The sequence below is a fragment of the Bos indicus genome, chromosome 21 (assembly GCF_029378745.1).
Source record: "Bos indicus isolate NIAB-ARS_2022 breed Sahiwal x Tharparkar chromosome 21, NIAB-ARS_B.indTharparkar_mat_pri_1.0, whole genome shotgun sequence".
Taxonomy (NCBI): Eukaryota; Metazoa; Chordata; class Mammalia; order Artiodactyla; family Bovidae; genus Bos; species Bos indicus.
In genome coordinates, this window is record NC_091780.1 from 36941194 (window position 1) to 36963942 (window position 22749).

General features: G+C 34.6%; 1 protein-coding gene across 7 annotated transcripts in view; it reads right to left on the minus strand.

Annotated features, from left to right (window-relative positions):
• NOVA1 (NOVA alternative splicing regulator 1) overlaps positions 1-22749 on the minus strand; it is a 166947-nt gene that overhangs the window by 59776 nt on the left and 84422 nt on the right. The window contains exon 1 of one of the 7 annotated variants that reach the window (XM_070775408.1): positions 17660-21752. The exons of the other annotated variants lie outside the window; for them this stretch is intronic. The gene's annotated coding sequence lies outside the window, so the exon portion shown is untranslated. Of the gene's footprint in view, positions 1-17659; positions 21753-22749 lie in introns of those variants that run through there. 7 annotated transcript variants of the gene reach the window in all.

A 22749-nucleotide genomic window follows, 5' to 3' on the forward strand; every position in this document is an offset into this window, starting at 1 on the left:
TCGCTTTGCTAGTCATGGATATTACATGGATTGTGTTCCATCTTAGAACATGAGCCATTCTATATTTGTAAGTTTCTTGATAACATGTCAGGGAACGTAAAACCTATGGGACTTGGGGACCTTAATTTAAGCCTGTGGTGCTAAAGATGATGCAGTTGTTCATTTGCAAGTAATCATCCTAGTTATTAAAGCCACAGTGAAATAAAAATATTAAATCCTTTTTCTACTGTTTTTCATTGTTTCTAAGTATACAACAGTCAGAATTTCATAGTATTAGATTTTTTTACTTACTAACAACATATGTTTTAAGAGAAGACAGGTATTTAGAATATACCATGCATGAAAATATAAATTTTACTACAGGTTATACACATAACTGACTTTAAATATAATATGTTTCCAGAAATTAAAAAAAAAAAAAAAACACTTGGTAGTTAAACTACAGAAACAGGAGAGTTGAGGATCTGCTGGATTCTCTTCAAAATTTATCGTGTCACAAACTTAAAATATGAACAATTACATAAGTTAAATAGTTCTGAGAACTACAACTTGCCTAGTAAACTTTTAAAAAAACATTATATATAACCTTACTTGAAACGATATGTACAATGATAACAATGTCTTCAAGCTTTGGGTTACAGTTATTATGATGACATTTTAGAATTACAAGAAAAATCATTTAGCTCTCTATGAAGTGTGATGTTAAACAATGTTCTTTCTAGCTGTTTTTCCTGTAAAACCAGTCAATTATAAAGGATATCAGTCCTGAATATTCACTGGAAGGACTGATGCTGAAGCTGAAGCTACAATACTTTGGCCACCTGATGCGAAGAACTGACTCACTGGAAAAGACCCTGTTGCTGGGAAAGACTGAAGGCAGGAGGAGGAGGAGACGCCAGAGGATGAGACGGTTGAATGGTATCACTGATTCGATGGACCTGAGTTTGAGCAAGCTCCAGAAGTTGGTGATGGACAGGGAGGCCTGGCATGCTGCAGTCCACAGGGTCGCAAAGAGTCAAGACACTACTGAGCCACTGAACTGAACTGAGGATGAATCAAGGATTTAAGTCACATTTTTTGTCATGTCTGCTTAGTCTCCCCTAGTTTCTCATCAACAATGTATACTTTTATACAAGTCCCTGTTTCCATACAGGTGTTTCAAAACAGAGTTTAACTCACATACAGTTTATTACTTCTATACATACAAAGCAAAGTTAGAAGGCTAAGATCAAACTGGGAGAATCTGCAATACTGCAAACTGCTAGACTGATAGCTAGCACTTATTCCATATGATAACCCTTTTAAGAAGGGTTCTTAAAAACCCTTAAGAAAAACCAAACATCAACCAGAAAAAAAATGAGCAAGGTATATAAATGGCCTTTTCACTCACTCTCTTGTTTGCACATATACCCTCCTGTGCACACTACATATTCTTGTGTTATGATCACACCCAAGAAAGAAAGAAAAGCCAAAGGAAGGGAAAGAGTGAAGAAAGAATGACTTAATCAAATAGAAAAATATTCCAATTCACTATATTCAAAAAAGCAAATCAAACAACAATCATATATCACTACAAAGCTCAGACTGGCAAATACGTCTAAAGCTTTGGTACAGATATGTAGAAATGGATGAAGTGAAGTGAAGTGAAAGCTGCTCAGTCATGTCTGACTCTTTGTGACCCCATGAACTCTACAGTCCGTGGAATTCTCCAGGCCACAATACTGGAGTGGGTAGCCTTTCCTGTCTCCAGAGGATCCCAACCCAGGGATCGAACACAGGTCTCCCAGACTGCAGGCCGATTCTTTACCAGGTGAGCCACAAGTAGAAATGGATACTGTAGTATAATCTTGCTCTAATTATGGCTTGGCACATTCCTTTTGGAGGGCCATCTAGCAACAAGTAACAAGTAGTATGACCCAGCAATCTAGTTTTTTTAAAAAAGAAAACTTGATGAACAATTGGAAAAGCATACAGATACAAATAATAAGTCGTTCACCAAAGTATTTTTTAATGGTAAAAAAATTAAATCAAACTTAAGGTTTAACAAGAATAGGTTGGTTAAATAAACTGTGATTATGACAAATCATAATTAAATGGCTGATGAAGATCTTTATTTACTGATACGGAAAGAGAGTCTTGATAAATGAAGAAAAAAATCATGTAACAGAGTAATAGGAACAAAGCAAAACATGAGGTCCCTTGAGCATATTTGGTACCTCTTTAATAACATATTTTAAATAGTTGTTCAGTGTGTAGTGAAGGTAAATATCTCTTTATATTCAAATTAAAGAACTATAAAGCATGAAATTTTCTGAGCCAGAACTTCCTAGAAGGCATATAACCATTTGAAGTCTGCATAAAAGTGTAAGTTACTCATTACTTAAAAGCAGTATTTTACCATGTACTACTCACTCGTAGAATTTTAGATGACTTTCCTAATGTTCAACTGATTTTTCTTACATCAGGTGAATGCCAATTACCTACCTAATGGTCCACAACACAGGCTACAAACTATAGCATTTAGCTTACATGTGGACATTACAAAAGTATTTTACAGACTTTAATCCGTTAAATAGGTATTTATTTTAATGGTAATGGAACTGCCTTAAATTTTTATACACAATATTTATACACACATGAAAATGTGAGTTAGCAAGAAACCTATTTCCAATTTTTTCAGTGATGCTTTCATGTTTAACACAGGTAGACGTAGCTCAAGATAAGAGGGGCATTTCAATGTCGGTCTTTGTCTTAAAATCTTAGATAGCTATCTTACTGACAGAGAAGGCAATGGCACCCCACTCCAGTACTCTTGCCTGGAAAATCCCATGGACGGAGGAGCCTGGAAGGCTGCAGTCCATGGGGTCGCTGAGGGTCAGACACGACTGAGTGACTTCCCTTTCACTTTTCACTTTCATGCACTGGAGAAGGAAATGGCAACCCACTCCAGTGTTCTTGCATGGAGAATCCCAGGGACGGGGGAGCCTGGTGGGCTGCCATCTAAGGGGTCGCACAGAGTTGGACACAACTGAAGTGACTTAGCATAGCATAGCATAGCATCTTACTGAACCGGAGTTTATGAAACATTCCTGAATAAGGAAGATGGCCATTCTTACTCAACCAGGTCCTTTCCATCATCACAACCCCTGTACACTAGTACTACACTGTGCTTTTGTGAAATCTAATGGATGCTATTCATTATTTGTTCAATTCTTTCTCGTCCGTAGTGTCAGTGAACTTTATGACTTTTTATTGATGTATTCCCAGTGCTTTAAAGCATGCCCTATGCACATCTGTCCAATAAATAACAGATGAATGAACAAATGGCAATGAATGGAACAAAAAAATTAAAATAAAGCCCCAAACTCACAGAAAACAGAGGCTAGCTCAAACTCTTAAGCAGTAACAGAATTTAAGTACAGGATGCTAGAGGAAAAGACAGGGTAGTTCTTTGAAACATGTGCAGGAAGGGAAAAGTGAGTTAATCCCTTGCATGCCTTGCATATTTCCTCCCTCCGCTTATCTAAATAGTAGAAAAATGGGATTCTCATCCCAGGTGGTAGCATTGACTGCAAAATCTTTGGCTTGAGAGTCAGGAAGTGCTTGATTAGACACACTCAGGTAAAACAGATAACTACAGACATACTGAAGAGCTTCTTGATGAAAGAGGAGAGTGAAAAAGTTAGCTTAAAACTCAGCATTCACAAACTAAGATTACGGCATCCAGTCCCATCACTTCATAGCAAATATATGGGGGAAAAATGGAAACAGTGACAGATTTAATTTTGGGGGCTCCAAAAATCACGGCAGACAGTGACTGCAGCCATGAAATTAAAAGACGCTTGTTCCTTGGAAGAAAAGCTATGGCAAATGTAGACAATGTATTAAAAAGCAGAGACACCACTTTGCCGACAAAGGTCAGTATACGCAAAGCTATGGTTTTTCCCAGTAGTCATGTATGGATGTGAGAGCTGGACCATACAAAAGGCTGAGCACTGAAGAATTGATGCTTTTGAACTGTGGTGTTGGAATCCCTTGGACTGCAACAGATCAAACCAGTCAGGTGATGCTGAAGTTGAAACACCAATACTTTGGCCACTTGATGCAGAGTCCACTCATTGGAAAAGATCCTGATGCTGGGAAAGACTGAGGCAGAAGGAGAAGGGGGTGACAGAGGATGAGATGGTTGGATGGCATCACTGACTCAATGGACAAGAATTTGAGCAAATTCCAGGAGAAAGTGAAGGACAGGGAAGCCTGGCTAGCTGCAGTCCATGGGGTTGCAAAGTGTTGGACACAACTGAGTGACTGAAGAACAACAACCACAAACACACTGAAGAAAGGCTTATAGGAAATTCTACTTAGGCAAACAGGTAGCTTACAAATAAAATAAATACAGAACCAAGACATCACTATGCATTTGAGGAAAAATTACAACAGTTGAAAAGTGTTGAAACTGTACATAATTTATGAATTAGATGAACAGTAAACTAGTTTTCTTTAATTCACTTTTACCAAGCACAATCTCATTTTATTACAAAATATATATAAAATATACACATATAGGCATGAGAAAAGGAGGAAATAATTTATTATATACCAAATTTTTAAAGTAATTTATCTCTGAACAGTATGATTTGGTCTAATTTTTATTTTTGTTCAACTGCATTTTTAGATGTTCTCATCATATTCAAGTGCTCTTGAAACTCAATACGTATTAAAAATAAAATGACACCACTGTAAATAATTAAAATAGAGTGTTTTGAATATTTTATAATTTAAAAAATAAGACAAGTTTAAAGAGCTTTTTAAAAAAAATCTCCTTTTGGGACCTCCCTGGTGGTCAAGTAGCTAAGATTCCACACTCCCAATAAATATATTTTAAAAATCTCATTTCATTTGTATTAAAAAACTTAATAACATTAAAAATTAATCATTCAATGTAGTTAAAAAATTTTAAAAAAACAATTGTACATAAAAGTACATGTCCATCTAAAACTTATTGCCCTGAGTAATTGAAGAATGTTAGTAAATATTATAATCAATTGTATATCAGAAAAAAATGTGTTCAGGTAGATACAATATTTACAATACAGCAATTATAGTTCTCTAATGCCAAATTCAGACTTAAATTGAAGAAAGTAGGGAAAACCACTAGACCATTCAGGTATGACCTAAATCAAATCCCTTATGATTATACAGTGGAAGTGAGAAATAGATTTAAGGGACTAGATCTGATAGATAGAGTGCCTGATGAACTATGGACTGAGGTTCGTGACACTGTACAGGAGACAGGGATCAAGACCATCCCCATGGAAAAGAAAAGCAAAAAAAGCAAACTGACTGTCTGGGGAGACCTTACAAATAGCTCTGAAATGAAGAGAGGCTAAAAGCAAAGGAGAAAAAGAAAGATATAAGCATCTGAATGCAGAGTTCCAAAGAATAGCAAGGAGAGATAAGAAAGCCTTCCTCAGCAATCAATGCAAAGAAATAGAGGAAAACAATAGAATGGGACAGACTAGAGATCTCTTCAAGAAAATGAGAGATACCAAGGGAACATTTCATGCAAAGATGGGCTTGATAAAGGACAGAAAAGGTATGGGCTGAACAGAAGCAGAAGATATTAAGAAGAGGTGGCAAGAATACACAGAAGAACTATACAAAAAAGATCTTCACAACCCAGATAATCACGATGGTGTGATCACTCACCTAGAGCCAGACATCCTGGAATGTGAAGTCAAGTGGGCCTTAGGAAGCATCACTATGAACAAAGCTAGTGGAGGTGATGGAATTCCAATTGAGCTATTTCAAATCCTGAAAGATGATGCTGTGAAAGTGCTGCACTCAATATGCCGGCAAATTTGGAAAACTCAGCAGTGGCCACAGGACTGGAAAAGGTCCGTTTTCATTCCAATCCCAAAGAAAGGCAATGTCAAAGAATGCTCAAACTACCGCACAATTGCACTCATCTCACACGCTGTAAAGTAATGCTCAAAATTCTCCAAGCCAGGCTTCAGCAATATGTGAACCGTGAATTTCCAGACGTTCAAGCTGTTTTTAGAAAAGGCAGAGGAACCAGAGATCAAATTGCCAACATCCGCTGGATCATGGAAAAAGCAAGAGAGTTCCAGAAAAACATCTATTTCTGCTTTACTGCCTATGCCAAAGCCTTTGACTGTGTGGATCACAATAAACTGTGGAAAATTCTGAAAGAGATGGGAATACCAGACCACCTGACCTGCCTCTTGAGAAACCGGTATGCAGGTCAGGAAGCAAGTTAGAACTGGACATGGAACAACAGACTGGTTCCAAATAGGAAAAGGAGGACGTCAAGGCTGTATATTGTCACCCTGCTTATTTAACTTATATGCAGAGTACATCGTGAGAAACGCTGGGCTGGAAGAAGCACAAGCTGGAATCAAGACTGCCAGGAGAAATATCAATAACCTCAGATACACAGATAACACCACCCTTATGGCAGGAAGTGAAGAGGAACTAAAAGCCTCTTGATGAAGGTGAAAGTGGAGAGTGAAAAAGTTGGCTTAAAGCTCAACATTCAGAAAACGAAGATCATGGCATCTGGTCCCATCACTTCATGGGAAATAGATGGGGAAACAGTGGACACAGTGTCAGACTTTATGAAATTGAAAGACGCTTACTCCTTGGAAGGAAAGTTATGACCAACGTAGATAGCATATTCATATAAGGACTTCCCTGGTGGCTCAGACGGTAAAGCGTCTGTCAACAATGCGGGATACCTGGGTTCGATCCCTGGGTTGGGAAGATCCGCTTGAGAAGGAAATAGCAATCCACTCCAGTACTGTTGCCTTGAAAATCCCATGGACAGAGGAGCCTTGTAAGATACAGTTCATGGGGTCGCAAAGAGTCAGACACGACTGAGCGACTTCACTCACTTACTTCACTTACTTAGATAGCATATTCAAAAGCAGAGACATTACTTTGCCAACAAAGGTCCCTCTAGTCAAGGCTATGGTTTTTCCAGTGGTCATGTATGGACGTGAGAGTTGGACTGTGAAGAAAGCTAGCGCCAAAGAATTGATGCTTTTGAACTGTGGTGTTGGAGAAGTCTCTTGAGAGTCCCTTGGACTGCAAGGAGATCCAACTAGTCCATTCTAAAGGAGATCAGTCCTGGGTGTTTTCGGAAGCACTGATGGTAAAGCTGAAACTCCAATACATTGCTGCGAAGAGTTGACTTATCAGAAGACTCTGATGCTGGGAGGGATTGGAGGCAGGAGGAGAAGGGGACGACAGAGGATGAGACGGCTGGATGGCATCACCGACTTGATGGACATGAGTGTGAGTGAACTCCGGAAGCTGGTGATGTACAGGGAGGCCTGGCGTGCTGCAATTCATGGGGTCGCAAAGAGTCGCACACAAGTGAGTGACTGAACTGAATAAGTGCCAAGTTATTTATCATTTCTGAGAAAAAAAAATCTCATTCTTAGAAATCTCATTCTCAGGCCAATGATGTTACCAGTAGTTGCATAAATTACTCTTTCTTTAGTCCTAACATTTTTCCAGGTTACATAGACTTTTTGAATTAGGCTAGATAATCTTTCAGAGCATAAAATCTACCTTTAGTAGATTATTAAAAAATAGTTTTATGTGGGGTTCATAACAGGAAGGAAATTCAACATTATAAGACAGAATCGGGGAATAAATATGCTTTAAGAAGTCCAAGAACTTTTCTTGCTTAACCAAAATCAGGCCACATTGCTGGATTTAATCACAGTTCTCTTCATTCTTCATGAGTCTTCTAGTCCTCAATGATAACGAAAATCTTGACCAGTGCTGACCCTGAACAGAATGGTCTCTGCAGACAAGGAGGTAAATAACTGTCGTTTAAGGGCTGTCAACACATCATAATTGGTTATCAGATATTTGATACAAAATAAAATTAAAGTCTGGAGTTATTTTATTTAATTATTCAACAGTATCTGAAGTTTCCTGAATTTCACTTCTGTACTAAATCAAACAAGCTAAATAATTCATATAAAAAGATTACTTGACATGTTACAGAGAGCTCATTTGTATATAGAAGAGATTTCAGATGCCTCAGAGTTCCAAGTTAATGTGATAAATCTACAAACTAGCAGTTTACAATTTCTTCACTGAAGAGCATTCTGGTTGCTGTGCTCTACAGTGAACAGAGTGAGAGATGTGGAATTCCTTCAGTATTCTTGCCTGGAAAATCCCATGGATGGAGGAATCTGGTAGGCTACAGTCCATGGGTCGCAAAGAGTTGGACACGACTGAGCGACTTCACTCACTCACCACTTCACTTCAGTATTGATTTATCATTACATTAGTTTCATGTTATAAATAAATGCTTAGCACAATTTACACACTTTAAGAAAATTATGTAATTAAACCCAGGTAAAGGGCACATTGACTTAATTAAGATGATAGCAAAAATTACCTCTGTGGAATACATTTTATTAACTTGGAAAAAATAGATTAAAGTCAAAACTAGGCTCTAAATGGCATGCCTGAAGATTTCTGCAAATCTTGTCACAGTGGTTAACAGATCTGAATTGATATCTGAAGCATGTTTCCTACTACTTATCCTTTTGTTCATGTGAGACTGCTACTTTCTTGGCATTATGGCTAAAGAAAGCCAACTCCCCTTGATTCAAAACTGTAAAGAGTGCTTTTTACAAGCTGTCCAAAATAAATTCTGAAAGAAATAAGTAAAAGAACAGATACTCAAAACATGTTTGCTTTATTAATATGTTTTGGTATTTCCGCTTAATGTCCTGAATCCTATCCTTTGGAAACAGACATTTTTCCTAGATTCATTTCATACTAAAATCACTATGTTCTTCGTTTTGTCAGATCAAATCAGTATTTAAATAATCATGCAGCAGATCAGTAAGAGTATGTTTTCTGCTGTTTTTCCCATTATACTACAGCCAGCCATATGTTCATCATGCTAATAACTTCTACCCTAGAAAAATCAGACACAACCAAAACATAGATGTGTACTACTTTATAATGATTACCAATTTATACCTTAAGAATTCCACACAAAACCACTGTGATGAAAATCCATTCCTTTGAAGAATAAGGCTATTGAAAGGAATAAAATTCTGTCCTAAACAAGACAAATTTTTCACCAAAACAAGAGTTCATCAAATAAGAGAAGGAAAGAAAAATCTAGTAATGTAAGAGCTCATTAACATTTTCTGTTACTTATGTGGAACTATGTATTATATTTGGGAATTCATATGCTTTTCAGTAAATACAGTAATAGCTGTTGTTCACATTAATGTAATTAATCACTAATTAGTCAACAGCTAATATGGCACTGACTGAAAGAGACAGGTCATTTCTTCATTTCTCTCATAAAGATGAATATCACATTTTTATTAACCTTTTTTTTCTAAAAGTAGTATTTTAACTTCTATTGATCATCAAATGAAATGCTCTTGAGGACTTAGTATATGTAATTTTCCTAAGCAGTTTTTAAAAGCAATCTTTTCTTTTTTTCTTTCACTCAAAGAGTGAATACGTTCTTGAGTCCAGGGATGTTATAAAGGAATAAAAGGAACTTGGGGTAAATTCATCAGTTTCCATTAATGCTTGTAACAATTTGAAAAAAATTTGTAGTTAGGAAGGCTCTAATTGATGATTTGATCTAAGAATATAAAAATTATATATCCTACTTGGGTTTGATGAGCATAAAGATTCAATCAACAAGAATTTCTTATAATACACACAATTTATAAACTCACACATAAAAAGCCACTTATTTCTACCTTACCTGTTTACTATATATAATTAAGCATATTTCACACTATAAACATTATAAATTATGGACACTTAAGGAAACAAATACATTTAATATGATGCAAAGAAATGTCATAAAGATGATAAAAATTATAAGGCAGAAAAAGATTCATAGGCTATTCAGTCACTAAAAATCATTTGTCTGTGCATACTTAGATGCTCAGTTGTGTCCGACTCTTTATGGCCCCATGGACTGTAGCTTGCCAGGCTCTTTCTGTCCATGGGAGTCTCCAGGCAAGAATACTGGAGTGGGTTGCCATTCTCCTCTTCAGGGGATCTTCCCAACCCAGGGGTTGAACCTGGGTTTCTTGCACTGCTGGCAGATTTGTGTATTATATCCAAAATAGAGAAAATTCTAAGGATAGAATTTAATGAACAAATGAAAGGAATGGCTTGGATGATTTTTTAATAATCATATTAAATTTTAAAAAATGAATCTTTAAAATAAAAGAGGAAGAGTTATAGGCATATACATGTTTAAAGATATGAAAGCTCTCTAGATTAGCAAAGTAAGCCAATCTAGAATAGTATAAATTGGGAACTGGTATTAAAGTGAGCAAAGCTAGTATTAAATTGAATGTGTGACAAATAATAATGATGATTTCACTTAAAAGTGGTTCTAATTTTATTTAAGGAAAATGTATTAAATTGTTATAACAATGCCATAGAGAAAATTTTTCTCTTTCTTTCAAATGTCCATAAATATTTACTGAATACTTACTATGTCTAAGGCATTGTGTTTGGTGCTATGATGAAATAAACAGTAGTCTGTCTTGAAAGAAGATGACAAAGTATAGGATATCTCAAGAAAGGTGTCATACAGAATATAGCACTTAATTAGGCAGAATCTTAAAAATCGAGTAAGTCTGAATACTCACTGATGTATCTTTAGAGAAGAATAGGCAGAGAGTCTCAAATACTACATTAAAGATTCTGAATTTAGTAGTAGACAATGCAAAAACAAATATTTGAGCAGGAGAATGGAGCAGTGATTGTTAAACTTGCATAAGATACACTGAGAGAAGTGAGACTGCTTATAGAGAGATTAAGAAATTATTCAACAATTCAGGTAAGAGTCAATGAAAATTATAGTTCTAATGAGATTGAACTTGGCTGACAAAGTCTGTATACTCAAAGCTATGATTTTTCCGGTAGTCACATATGGATGTGAGAGCTGGACCATAAAGAAGGCTGAGAGCTGAAGAATTGATGCTTTCGAACTGTAGTGTTGGAGAAGACTCTTGAGAGTCCCTTGGACATCAAGGAGATCAAAGCAGTCAATCCTAAAGGAGATCAATCCTGAATATCCATTGGAAAGACTGATGCTGAAGCTGAAGCTCTAATACCTTAGCCATCTGATGCGAAGAGTCGACTCATCAGAAAAGACCCAACTCACTGGAAAAGACCCTGATGCTGGGAAAGATTGAAGGCAAGAGGAGAAGGGGTTGACAGAGGACCAGATGGTTGGATGGCATCACCGACTCAATGGACAGGAGTTCGAGCAAACTTCGAGACATGGTGAAGGACAGGGAAGCCTTGCCTACTGTGGTCTATGGGGTCACAAACAGACACGACTGAGCGACTAAACAATAACAATGAGACTGAACAGATGCAAAATAATTTTAGAGATAAAATTGTCAAAATTGGATATTATAAGCAATGGAAAAAAAACAACTAAAAATTAAACTCAAAGTTCTACATCTTCGTGATGAGGATGATGGTAACGCTATTGACAGAATAAGGCACAAGAAAGAAGAGAGAACTTAAATGGAGAAATGAAGTTTTTGGGTACTGTAAACTGATACACTCTCTAGTTGTGAAGATTAAAGATAGTACAGTTTTAGTACTAGTGGTTTTAGTACTGCCTGAAGGTCTTCAGTAAGAGCATGCAACACAGACAGAAGAAGAGAGGATGAAAGCTAAATCTTTAGGAAACAGGGACAGACAGAAAACCCAGAAGAAAATAGGTAAAGAGATAAAATGGTTAGAATTGGGAGTTCCAGGAATAATCACTGAAAGTGGGCAAATACAGAAAAAAGATTTACTATTTTGGTTTCACGTTTGATTCACTGAATATTGTTTTATTAACTTCCTACTCTGGACCACATGAAAGAAATATAATCTAAGTACATAATGGCCTCTGCCCTCAAATAGCTCATAATCCACTTATGATCTAGTTAACTTCCCTCAGTAGTCTTGGTTGCTGTTTTTAGAATAAGATGAACAGTTAAACAATAAAAGATAATAAGATTATCCACAGTTTCCAGACTACTTTCTGGATACAAAAAATCTTCTGAAGGTTCTCCATTAACACATGAAATGATACATGTAAACAAAAGTTAAGATTAAAATGAAATAACTGATAGAAGAAAATTTAAAAATCAGACTAAAGATACATTTTCTCTTATAAAGCTTCCATGTACTTGGCAGGAAGCAATTAAAAAACATTGTGGAAGGTGGGTAGTATTTTAACAGTACAGATTAAGAATAAAGTGAAAACAAATCTAAATCAAGAGTCAGCATGAAGGAGTGATTCACTGATTTACCTGAACATGAACAACAAACTAATGGCAAATGTGGAAATAAAGGTTTTAAATGCACTTCATTAAAAACCTGTTTCTTACTGCTCACTCAAATATAAAACAGATGATTTGTCACAGTTTTTATAGATTTACAATTGATCTTGAACACCATGGGGGTCAGAGGCACTGACCCACGACACAGTCGAAAATTTGAATATAATTTGACTCTCAGTCCTCCCTATCATATCCATGGATTCAGCTAACTGTGGATCCTATAGTACTATAGCACTTATTTACTGAAAAAAATCCTCATATATGTGGGCTATATTTTACACTTACTTAATAAGACTGTAGACACTTTTGATACACTAACGTTTTAAAAACGAACATCATTTCAAATAGCAATTCACATTAATATATAATTATGAATAGAACAAAGGCTGGTTATCACTGATTCAAAAATTCATTAAACATACTATACATGGAAATACCATTTTAAGAATTAAAAAACTAAAAAAAATCATGCTATGCTGCAAATGTTCATTTAATTAACTTCACAGTACCATCCCTAAGATCAAAGTCCCATGAAACTAGCATCTAGTGCACTGGCTGGTATATCTGAGATGCTGAATACATATTGTTGAATATTAATAAATCAATGAATAAAGAAAACTTCTCATTAGAATCTCTTTTTACCTAACAAAACGGTTAACACCTAGGATTCTGGGCAATACATACAGCTAAGCTGCCCAGATGTACAGAAAAGTATGCTAAATTAATACTTATTCCTCAAAAAATGAGGTACTTTAAAGACTGATGAAGTAGTGGAAATTATACTTCGGGAAAAACCATATTGATGTGTATACTTTGTTGGTCACCTGAAATTTAATCAGTAACTAAAACACATAATGCATCTATTCTGATTACACCTCAAGTACTTCTTAGATATTAATGGTGTTGCTCTTTAGTTGCTAAGTCATGTCCAACTCTTTTGGGACTTCACTGGACTGTAGCCCAGCAGGCTCTCTGTCCATGGGATTTCCTAGCTAAGAATATTGGAGCAGGCTGCCATTTCCTTTTCAAGGGGATCTTCCCTGGCCCAGGGATTGAACTCATGTTTTCTGCATTGGCAGATGGATTCTTATCACTGAGCCACCAAGGAAGCCCAGATATTAATACAGTCAAACCAAGTTTATAGATGGGATATTCATTTAAGTAAATTTCGCAAGTATTCTGATCGGCTTTTTTTTTTTTTTTTTTTAAAGAAAGTGAAGAAAAGGGAAAAGAGGGGAGGAAGGAAGGAGGAGAAAGCCTTTTCTGAGGGAAGATGTCACAGTCAAGTTGACTATTAAGTACAGGAAACAAAGGTATAAATATCATTATACAGAATTGTTTACTGGCTATCTGAAAATTTAGTTCAATAATGCACACCATGAATTATGGTGAAATGAAATAAATCCAGCATTTTTCAAACTTGCTTAATTAACTATAGAACACCTTTTCCTTGAAAGATCTCATTCTGTTCTAACAACTGTTCCAAAGACTATGTCCTGGGAAATACTGTTATATACTGTAAAGATACTTTTAAAAAGAACATACCAAAGCTTAAATCTGAACATGTATTTTACTTCAAATCTATCTCACTAGGAGGCTATTTATTCCAGAATTATAGAAGATGTTTAAGTCTTTTATGGAAATTGCTTTCAAGGTCAAGTTTATGAGCTAATAACAAAGTCAGTCCTATTATTAATATGTGAATTATTTACAAATGTTTTTCATACTTTTCAACATAAGTACATCTAACTATAAAGGATCAAGAAGTAAAAGGGGGAGAATGAGAGTCTGAGGAAATAGTCTAAAGCAGGGATCAGCAGACTTACTAACTGTAGGCCAAATCTACCTTATTTTTTTGTGAATAAAGTTTTATTGAGACAGATCACATTAAATTCTAGTTGTCTTCAATACTATAACATGGCGTTGAAATATCTGTGATTGCTACTTATAATGCTGTCATAGATCCATTAATGATATTGTGATTGCAGCTCATATTCATACATAGATCCATTAATGATATTTTGATTGCAACTCATATTCATAATTGACAGAAATCCTAAATTTCAGAGAGAAATTAGGGAAATAAAGATCTAATCTTTCACAGACCAGGGATTAAGAACCTTTGCTTTAAAGGATTGTGAAGGGATGAATGACACTATTAATTAGGATATCAGAAAGAACATGGAAAATGTAAAGTTACAAACTAAATATAGCTATACTTTTAATAAATAAAAAATTAAAGATTTTGAATTAAGTGTTTTTCATAAAATTCATGAGATAATCCACAGCCATTAGCATAAATTCTAAGACTCTTCAGCCAAAGTATCACTTGTACTGATTTCCTAAATAAAGCTAATTTTTCTATTCAACAATTAGTTGATTATTCCAATAGCAAATGACTAATTTTTGCTCAGAAGTCATGAAAGAGGTGCTGAAACCAATGCAAATTTTGTTTGTCACCATAACTCATTTGCCATAACCATTAGATATGCAAAATAAATACAGGAGATTAGTATACTGTGAAATATAGCATATAAGGATTATGAATGTTTATAAAGATGGTATATATTACATAGATAATACAACTTTTTAAAGTAAAATAGCATGTATTAGGAAATAATTAAATTACCAAGTTTCCAATGTTTAAAAGTATGTAATATTAACTGCATAAAAGACATTACAATCAAACTTCACCATACTGCTTAATATCCATACTAAAGGCTTTTAAAGAGCTTTGGAAAGAACACAATGAATATGACATAATAACAAAAGAATTTACATAATACCAAAGTCCTTGAAATTGTGGTTTTACTTTTTCCAAACATGTTATGATTTATGATGCAGAAAAATCTGTGTATGTAGCTCTTAAAAGTGGATTTTATTTGAAGAGGCATCCAATACACTACTTTGAGTTTACATATTACACAGAAGATATACAAGTGTGTTTTAAAATATAATCATTTCACGTTAGATACAAAAAGTTTATATTTTCTCCTTTCAAGTCACTTTTATCTACTACACCTAATTTTCGAGTGTATAAAAGATACTTTTAAAATGACTGATACTTAACGTAATGGCTACTGGCCAGTAATGTTTAGTGGTTTCAACATCTACAAAAGTATATACAAAGGCTAAATGATACAGGTAAGCCTAACCTTTTTATCTGTAAAATCAATAAAGGACTTTAGGAACTTTATATAATTCTCTGCTGCACTTTGCCTTTTATATTTTAACAACAGAAAACGATCCACTGATGCTCTTTAGGATAGTGATTTAACATTTAGCAACTAGGAAATTTCATTTTTGTTTTAAAACATAACTGGTTCAAACTTCTCCTGGTAAAGTCTAATGAAGGATATTCAATTTCAAGATTTTTTAAGGAATTTGTTAGAAAAACTACACAAATTAATTTTCTAAAAATAAGGTAGCATTTTAAAGTCTTAAATGCTACAATAGGCACTAAATTCAATTATTTGAAATGAAGCAGGGACATACTTAACTAACGAATTGGCAGTACTTAAAAAAAATTATTAACATATTAAAGTAGGAATCTGATTTTCTGGAAGCATGCATGGGAAAGCCTGTCGTCATGGAAACAGCAAGTATAAATGGCAATAATCCAGAAGAAAATGTCAGCGCTTCTGAACAATTAAAAAAACACAAAAAGCTATTTGTGAAATAAAACAACACAATGTTGTTTAAAATACTTTGTAATTTTCAATTCCTTTCCATAAATTTTACTTAGTAAAAATACTGATAATATAATATTATTGCATTGTTTTTAGCCAAAATATTCTAAAAATTTATTAATGTAATATTTGAAACAGAATTAAAGTGTGTAAAAAGACTGCTTGCAATTAATTACTGTTAATCATTTATTTTAAAATACCTAAATAAAATACTTTTAAATTTTAAAATTCATGGGCTTGGGATCAAACATTAACTCCTAATCCAATTATATAATACCAAAATCTTAGAGCAAAAAATTCATGCCATGAGTTTAAGTATAGGCAACAATGTACATACCTGACCCTCACATCACCTATGGTTTGACAATTTAAAAAAATAAATAAAACCTTCATATATTCTCTATTAAACAGTATTCAAGCATAATATCCATGAGGAAAAACTGACTGTCATGTTCACAGTGATGGTAAACATTTATTCTCATAGATTAATGTTTTATATATTTGCAACAAAATATTTGGGTTAAATAAAGGAATATAATTCTCCAACATACAAACATTAGCAATGTGGGAGACTCAGGTTCAATCCCTGGGTCGAGAAGGGAATAGAAACCAACTCCAGTACTCTTGCCTGGAGAATCTCATGGACAGAGGAGCCTGGTGTGCTACAATCCATGGTATCACAGAGATTTGGCCATGACTAAGTGACTAACACTTTCACTATCAAGGAGTTAAAATGTTTTAAAAGTTGAAACTATAAAATTGGAAGGACTGATGCTGAAGCTCCAATACTGTGGCCACCTGATGCAAAGAGCCAACTCAATGGAATAGACTCTGATGCTGGGAAAGATTGAGGCAAAGAGGAGAAGGGGACAACAGAGGATAAGATGGTTGGATGGCATCACCAACTCAATGGACGTGAGTTTGAGCAAAATCTGGAGGATAGTGAAAAACAGGGAAGTCTGGCATGCTGCAGTTCATGGGGTCACAAAGAGTTGGACACAATTTAGCAACTGAACAATTTATAAAATAGGTAATATTTAAGATTCATTCTTTCTTTAAGAATAAAGGAATGTGTGCAGTTCTCATGTCACCTGTCCTTGCCTTATTCTCTCAAAGAATATCAAATCAAACTCAAAGCTTCCACAAGAATAAATAGGTTTTATACTAGTATGTCCTTATTACATAAAAACTGTTTTTTCACCAGTTTAAATTAAATATTTCTAAGAGCTTTGGCTAAAGAAAAATCTATTATACCAAAATAAATATGAACTGGGACAAGGACACTAAATACTATCCAAATTTCCCTTAAGTATCATTCCCCTATCACATTTGCCCACATCCTCAAAAGCAAATCTGCATCCTGACATTGTCTTTCTTTCATTTTCTTCTTATATCATTCTACCTTAATTATATTAATATGCTATCTCATTACTGTTTTCATGTTTCTAATCGTTCTACTCATATCTAACAACGTTCCCTCTTTTTTCTTACTAATTATCTACTTGTCTTTATAATGTCTCTATAAACTTTCAAACAGTATTTCAAAAATGGGCAATAAAAATAAAAATGGACAATATTTGTTACCTTAAAGCTATGGAAATAATCTCTAGAGAAGTTCTTATTTCATTCCTTATGTTCTTGGTAGGTCTACCACTTTTGAAAACTGGCCGGTTTCCATGGCTTTTGCTTAAAGTTCTAGTTCACGTAGATTATGAAGTGCTACCAGGAATTATGCAGTATGATTGCTCCAAGCTTCTATTTAAAGGAAAAACTGTCCAGTTTTAAATCACTAAACTCAGGTGATACTACTCCAGAAATCTTGACACACTGATTATAGAATTTTCTTATTATATGTTCATCACTCAAAATTGATTAAGTACACAATATAAACTTTACTTTCTCTTAGTGTTTGTTAGAAGCACTCAGTTTGCCAGGCACAAAATACATACTCAATTATTATTCATAATTTATTCAATAAAACAGAGATCCCATGTAAGTTATCTAACAAATGACCAGGCTCAAAGATTTGTAGGCAAACTTTCAGAGTTACTAATCTCTATAAAATTTAGTTTTCAATATATATTGCATATACTTCTATCATTTTTATTTTATATTTATAGAAAAATATGACTTCCCAGATGTGCAGCTTTTTTATATTAAAAAGTATGATAAAGAATAAATGATAAAAGGAAAAACATATTATTTATTTTTCCATAACAATTACTGCAACACTTCATCTGTAAAGAAAAACAAATCATGGCCATTTCTTGAAATATTTTACAAAAGCTGTAAATTTCCCTTCTCATGTTCACAAGTTTCAACAAATTATATTACTTGCTATTTTTAACACTTACTGATATATATATATGTATACAAACATATATGTATAGCAAATACATGTGCTCACTTTATGGCCTATTTACTCTGTTAATGGAGTCTGATGAAGAGAGTTCTTAAATAATGATTCAATTTATAATTTTTTCCTTTATGGTTAGAGCTTATATCTCACTTTAGACTCATCTGAAAAGACCCTGATGCTGGGAAAGACTGAGGGCAGGAGGAGAAGGGGACACACACTGATGAACATAAAGTAAAAAATCAGAAGTATATGTTAAATCTTCAAAGATATCCACGTAGCGAGGCCCCAGATCATGAATAAGAGCATTAAAAGAAGCAGTCTCTCTGTGCCCCCTTCCAGCACTGCCTGCTCTCCCCAAGACTAAGTACTATCCTGACTTCTAATATCAGAGATTAGTTCTGTTTACTTTAAGTGATATATAAATAGAATTATACAGCATTTTCTCTTTTATGACTGTTTTTTTTTTTTTTTGGTCTCAATATTACATTTATAAGATTCAGTCATTGTATTTGTTGGTTAACTCATTCCTGTTCCCATTGTGTGAGTATGGGCATACTAACTTGCTTCAGTCGTGTGTGACTCTTTATGACCCTATGGACTGTAGCTCACCAGGCTCCTCTCTCCATGGGATTTCCCAGGCAAGAATACTGGAGTGGGTTGCCATGCCCCACTCCAGGGGATCTTCCCAACCCAGGGATCGAACCCAAGCATCCTGTGTCTCCTGCTTTAGCAGGTGGGTTCTTTACCACTAGCACCACCTGGGAAGCCTTCTGTGAGTTTAGCACTGATTTATTTTACATTCTAGTGTTGATGAGTGTTTGAGTGCTTTTCAGTGGGATCTATTGCTATAGTGCTGCTGTGAACATCCTTGTATATGTGTTTTGGTGAATACAGGTTCTCATTTCTGCTGTTATGTTGTAGGAGTAGCACTGCTAGCCCATATGGGAAGAGTGAGGAGCCTGGCATGCTACAGTCCATCAGGTCACGAAGAGTAGGACCTGACTGAGCAACTAAGCACAGCACACGTGGGAAGTGTATATTCAGCTTTATGATGTGCTCCCTGATGATTTTCCAATATTTTGTACCAATTTATACTTTTTATAGCAGTGTAAAAAAAGTTAATCTACATTCATGGACTGTCAGTCATTTTTACTTCAGTCATTCTAGTGGGCTTAGAATGGTATGATATTATGGTTTTAATTGGCACTTCCTTGAAAACCAATGGATTTGTCATTTTTTAAGGAATTCATTGGCCACATTTTGTGAAATTCCTATTCCATTGTTTGGCCCATGTTTTACTGGGCTGTAACTTCCCTATTGATCTTAAAAGCATACACTGCATATTCTTATCAGATATATATATACACACACATATATATATACATATATATGGAACTTCCCTGGTGGCTCAGATGGTAAAGCGTCTGCCTGCAATGCAGAAAACCTGGGTTCAATCCCTGGTTCAAGAAGATCCCCTGGAGAAGGAAATGGCAACCCACTCCAGTACTTTTGCCTGGAAAATCCCATGGATGGAGTAGCCTGGTAGGCTACAGTCCATGCGGTTGCAAAGAGTCGGACACGACTGAGCGACTTCACTTTCTTTTCTAAACACACACACACACACATTGGTTAGAGCTTACATCTCACTTTAGACTCATTTGAAAAGACCCTGATGCTGGGAAAGACTGAGGGCAGGAGGAGAAGGGGCGATGGAGGATGAGATGGTTGGATGGCATCACCAACTCAGTGGACATGGGTTTCAATGGACATGGGTTTGGGTAAACTCGGAGTTGGTGATGGACAGGGAGGCCTGGCATGCAGTGGTTCATGGGGTTGCAAAGAGTCGGACACGACTGAGCGACTGAACTGAACCTACTTTAAGGTCTTTATAAAGATATTCTTCTATGTTTTTTCCCCAACACTTTAATAATTTTCTTACCACGGATATTCGTATCTGCAATCTGTTATTTATTGTTTCACAATGGTGTGACCAAGGGTGAAGATATGCAATTTTTCCCATTTGGCTACTCAATTAACCCAGATTATATTTTCACAATAGTACTAGAGTCATCTTTGTCATTAATAAACTGGATAAGTTTGGGTTCATACCTGGTCTCTTTACTGAAGAACTTTTTCTATTCCACTGTTCTACACTGTTCTACAGTATCACTTTCTCTCAGTGGGTCTGGGTACCTGGTGATGTAACACAACATCTAGCTGTATTTGTGTTTATGTTTTGAAAAAAATGAAGACAAGATCATTTTCATGGTCAAAGTTCTGGTGTGTTTAGAGTAAAATCCAAACTCTTTACTGTGTTTTACAATGTCCTTCATGTTCTGGCCAGTGCCTACTTTTCTGACTTTCTCTCTTAAAACCTATTCCTTGCTCTGTGTGCTGCAGCCATATTTGCCTTCTAGAAATACCCTAGCTCTCTCTGCTAGAATGCTCTTTCCCCAACCCACACCGTGTTTGCATGGCTTATTTCTTCCTAAGTATCACTCCTTAGACAGGTCTTTCTTGATCAGGTCTGCCTACATACAATGCTTCCTTCTCCTGTTGAAATAACATTAGTAATTTAGTTTCTTAGTTTTCTTGGCTATGAGAATGTAAGCTTCATAGGAGCAGGAATTTTTGCAGGTCCTGTTTTATTGTTTTATTTCAGGTACCAGGGCATATAAGCACTCGTTACCTACCTATAACGTAAGTAAGAATTAAGGGAAGCAGTATAACACAGTTGAAAGAACATAAAATTATAAGTTGAAAAGACCAAATGAAATAAGTACCTAGGAATGCTAAGATAATTTAACAATTAAATTAATTTTATTATAAATACCAATTTTACTGTTTGCCACTTCCCAACTAAAACTGAAACACTGACTTCAGAAACAACATATGTTTTAAAAATATACTCATAAATAGGTTACATATGTGATACAATGGTATAGTAGCATATAAATCACTAGTCCATCTCAACAGGGATATCCTTTGAACTCTAAGACACTGACAAATTCCTCAGTTTCCTATTCCTCAATTTCAAAATAGATAGTATGTCATTTTTAATTTTTAAGAAATATTTGTTGAAAAAAGTACACAAAATCTGTGCTGGGAACAGGACTGAAAAACTCTAACTTTTCTAATGAAATGTCAACTGTAAACTGTACTCCCAAATTTAAACTCTTATCATAAACATGGTATAAATTCATTACTGTGATTTATATCAAATAGTTTATTTCAAAGGGACGATAAATCATACTGTTATTTTGTAATAAAATATCCTTAAATGTGCTTGCTCTGAAATGAAGAAAAATTTTATGTAATGATGTTAACTCTATTTCTGAAAAAAATATGTTATTCAGTGGACCATTTCAGTCATAGTGAAAAGAAAAAAATATTTAATTCCTATATACTATTCATTTAAATACATGTGGATATTTATAAAATCTTAATACTATCATCATAATTATTAGCTTTCTAAATACCAAATATTAAGAATCATTAATACCATTTTCTAAAATGAGGAAAATAAACATTGCTTTCTTTAAATATTTTTATGATAAAAATTGACTAACTGGATTTTTCTTTGCAATTCCAAATCCTAACTGGAAAATACACTCTAAAAGTTTTAAAATCTAAATATCTAATTTCCAAATTCACAAGTATTAACTGAAAATAAACTTTAGAAATAAGCTAAACATGTTAAACAGTTCTTCAAATATAAATTTCTATAAGCAATGATCAGCTTAGAATCTACAGGAAAAGATAAACTATAACATATAATACTGCATTGTTATCTCTAAAAGGAAAACTAAATTCATTCCCAATTATACTGAATCAAAAAATTAAAAAATAATTCCTACAGGGGTTGATATTAGAGGTTGAAAAGTTGACTTCAGTGCTCATTTGGAAATCAAACATAATTTTTTATTTTTGAAAAAGGACAAGATGAGTACGCACATTATGCTACCAATTCTAAATCTATAATAATTAGAATATTTTAGTATTTCTCCACCACCACACCAAAGGCAAAAATGGATCACCCTGAAGAAACAAGGTTTGAAACATATTTTGGAAATAAAAGAATCATGTATGTGATAAGCTATTAAAAACAACTGGGAACTGAAATTATTCTTGTCAAAATGAAACTGAGAAAGCAATTTTCAAAAGAAAAAAAAGATTTCCTGCTTATACCAAATACTACATTCTAGGTGTATCTCTTTAGACTTAAACGTTTACCTTTTTAGAAAGCAATTTTGCAATACAAGTTAGGAGCTTTAACTTTTCTTATTATTTGCAAACTAATCTCTCTCTTAGGAAT